Here is a 4,147-nt window from a genome sequence, read left to right as displayed (position 1 = left end):
TGACGGAAGTGAGAAACATTCTAAATTTGAGTGTATATATATTTATGAAAATTTTTGAGAAAAGGAAAAACAGCTTGCAATTGGATACCAGGTTCTTTGGCTCTTACTGGACAATAAACCTAAGAAGTCACCTAATTTGATATATGGGAAGAAGAATGGGTGCTCATCATGGTTGCTTTCATGGAGAGTCTGAGTGTGATTCCAGTCTCTCTCAAGTCCTTCATATTTTCTGACATGTTCTGGAGGCTGAAAGGGGAAAAATCCCTTCCAGGTGGAAAAAAACAAGGCTGAGACGTTACCATTCTGTCTTAAGGATAAAAGGTATCCAGCGAGGGTCTTCTGGGCTTCCCAGGTGGCACGAGTGGTACAGAACCCACCTGCCCGTGCAAGAGACGTAAGAGATGCGGTTTTGATCCCTGGGTTGGAAGATCCCCTGGAGGAGGCCTTGGCAACCCGCTCCAGTATTCTTGCCTGAAGAATCCCGTGGACCGAGGAGGTAGGAGGGCTACATGGGATTGCAATCCCATGGGATTGCGAAGAGCTGGACACTCCTTAAGTGGCTTAGCGTGCATGCAGCACGAGGGGCTTTTATTTTATTCTCCCCGCCCCTTTTTTTTAAATGGATGAAGTGCCTATTCCTAGGAATATAAATAAAAAGTATTTTATGTGACTGTGGCCATATTCTAGGAATGGCCTATGAAATAAGTGTTTTAATTACCAGTTTATAAATATTCTTTACTATGAATAGTTGAATAAAAAAGCTTCCTTTTTCTCTTCTTTTGAGAATTTTCAAAAAAATGCATAGCAGTCCAACTAGTTTCTAAAATCAGTTTTAGGCTTATTTAATGGTGAAAAACGTATGATTCAACATATAAACATTTGCCCCTAACCTACTTTTTAGATACTAAAAGCCAGAAATGTTATGAATATTTGTTTAGATGACCAAGGGGTCTTTCCCCATTGGAACACAAGTGATCAGTACATGTCACAAATCATTTATTTTTCCAAACATACATAAATATATTTATATTTCACTTTGGCAGCAGAAACTATACTTTACATGAAAAATCAATTTTAAAATAGAGGTTCATTAACTCTTCCACAGTTGCACTGTGCTTTTAACCTTGTTACATATACAGAGAATCACAGAGGGACCATAAAATTATACATCCTATATTTGAATATCCTGTATGAATTGCTGCTGCTGCTAAGTCGCTTCAGTCGTGTCCGACTCTGTGTGACCCCATAGACAGCAGCCCACCAGGCTCCCCCGTCCCTGGGATTCTCCAGGCAAGAACACTGGAGTGGGTTGCCATTTCCTTCTCCAATGCGTGAAAGTAAAAAGTGAAAGTGAAGTCACTCAGTCCTGTCCAACTCTTAGCGACCCCATGGACTGCAGCCTACCAGGCTCCTCCATCCATGGGATTTTCCAGGCAAGAGTACTGGAGTGGGGTGCCATTGAATTGAGGATGAAACATACTTGTGCACTTAACTTCTATAGTCTTGTACTGATGGGTTTCATTTTCAGAGCTAAATATTATAGTCATTAATGATAACACACACACATACAGCCTGAGGCTATTATAAACTAGTCTTAATATCTGTTTAGATAAATATTGAACACCTACTATGTGCTTAGCACTGTGCTAGGCACTTCAAAGTGAACTGGGGTAACAACAGATATATATAGCCTTAGTCTTCCATGCCCTTGTATGCCCAGTCAAATCATTTTTGTTTGAATGAGGCATGACCCAGTTGAGTTGTCAGAGTGAGCTGTTTAGAAGTTCAGAGACCTGTATCATCTGAAATAGGGAAGGTTGCAGAGGCCTGCTTGATGGCACACTTCAGCATAGCACGTTTTGGATCTAAGAGATGTATATAAACAGCTTGGTAATCTTGGAGATTCAGTATCTCAAAAACATTCAAGAATTCCTGTCAAAAATCCTTAACCATCAGGCAAGGACTGTACTTAGGAAGTTGATAGGTAGCAATGGCAGAGAACATTTAAGTTGTTAACAATGTACTGTTTCATGGAAATGTTGACTGAGGGGTGGGCTTGATGTAAGAGGCAGTCTCCTTTTCCAGTAACTTTTTGGAGGGCCCAGGGATTCCCCTGTTGCTGCTGATGTGAGAGAAATAGCTGGAGGGGTTCAAGGCTGCCATCTAGAGATTTCTTTCGCCATCTAGGCTGCCTTTCATTGTGCCAAGTTTAAGATCAGACACCACCAGGAAAATCCTCCTTAGTGGCATGGGAGCAGAGTTGTGGAGTTTTCTGTTTTAGTTAATTCCGTTTTACCAGACCAGTACACAAGGTCTGATTACTTTTCAGAATTAAGCAAGGCCTCTGGGTGTCTGGCAGAGGAGAGGTCTACAGAGAGATTGGAAAGGGAGAGAACAGAGGAAAGGAAAGATGTAGTTTTTAAGAAAAGTACATACGGAGCCACTGGGGAGGCCAACTGTCATTAATGAGCCTCCATTGTCTCCAGAGCCATCAAGATGGGAGACCTTTGTTGGAGTAAATCTGACTTTTGACTCGCTTCTGTTGAGTCTGGACTCCATATTTCCCCCCAGCTGGAGAATTTTACTTGCTAAGGACGACATGAAAGGAGGTGTTCCTTCAAGAGGGCACTTTCTGCCCAAATAATGTTACTTCTACAAGTTTATCCTCAGACTTATTCTCAACTCCTTTGCACCCTTAGGTGATCTTACATTAGTTGTCAAAACAGTAGATTCGAGATGAGGTGATAGAGAGGAAGTTACTGTTTCTTCTGGCATCCCACATCACGTTGGATTCCCAGTCTAAATTGTTTCCTGCCAGCTCCCATGATCTTACAAGTTGGAATCACCCAACAGAGGGACAGAATTCATGCTTCTTTCTTTCTGTTTTCAGTGAAGCATCTTAAAATATTTTTCCTCAAAATCTTATAATAAACCCAGCTTACATATTTAGATTCTTTCCCATATCAATTTACTGAGGAAAGTTTGCTACCCAGGTTTTTAGTGGTCTGAGAAGTATGAAGTGGTAATGGGTATAAGCCTGGGTGGCTATTTTAGATGCATTCTAAACAGTAGGACAGTTTCTTTCATTTGGTTTACTAATACAGCTGTATAATTCAGAGAAACTGTAAATCAAAATTTCTTACTTTTGGCAAACACCAGGTTGTGCTGGTTAGTTGTAATAACAGAGTAAACCCTCTACATTTTTGAGCAGTGTGTCCCTCCTAAAATCCCTAGGACTCAAATACCATAGAGTATGTCCTTTTACCTCACAACAGGATGAACAATCAAGATGGGTTGCAACATAGGCAGAAGGCTGGGTTCACTCATTTCCTAAAACCAGTTTCAAGGTAAGTTCCAGATTTTATGCTAAGGACCATGGGGTGGGGTGGAGGCTTAGAGTCAAGGCCAGTTGATAAAACCTAATGAGACCAGCCTTGCTTTCCATCTCACTCCTCTGCACGGTTTCATCTTGACTCTAGCCAGTTAGACTAGTAACTCGATTTTAATGACACAGAAAACCCAACCAGAGGCTTCTCTGGTGGCTCTCTTCTCTTGACTGACGGAGCCAGTCAAGAATCCGCCTGCAATGCGGGAGACCTGGGTTTGATTCCTGGGTTGGGAAGCTCTCCTGGAGCAGGATATAGCAACCCACTCCAGTATTCTTGCCTGGAGAATCCCCATGGACAGAGGAGACTGGTGGGCTGCAGTCCATGGAGTTGTAAAGAGTCGGACATGACTGAGCAACTAAGCACAGCAAAGCCCAAACAGATGGCAAAAATGCCCATTAGTTGAGACAAGTTTGATTATGGTTTCTAGAAGTTTTTTTAAAGTGAAGGGAGCATTGTGCATTTGTTGTAGACTGATTATTTGATTTCAAAAGAAACCTGTAGTACTGTACAAACAGCATCAACTTGAAATAGCCTGAATGCTGCTGACAACCAAACAGTGATTCTTTTAGCAATAAGGCTTTTACTTAAAACTTCCAATAACATGAAAGCTGTGTTGTGTGTTTTTGATACTTCTTAAAGTACACAAAGAAGGGGGAATTATTTTATTCATTTTTTTTATGGTGAAAATGTCTCAAAGCAAAGATTAGAGGTTTTAATATGTTTTATAATTTGAAGAAAAACATCAAATTTGAAGGTCA

Source organism: Ovis canadensis, chromosome 22, assembly GCF_042477335.2.
Source record: "Ovis canadensis isolate MfBH-ARS-UI-01 breed Bighorn chromosome 22, ARS-UI_OviCan_v2, whole genome shotgun sequence".
NCBI classification, from domain to species: Eukaryota; Metazoa; Chordata; class Mammalia; order Artiodactyla; family Bovidae; genus Ovis; species Ovis canadensis.
Note: the sequence above shows the minus strand (reverse complement) of the source record.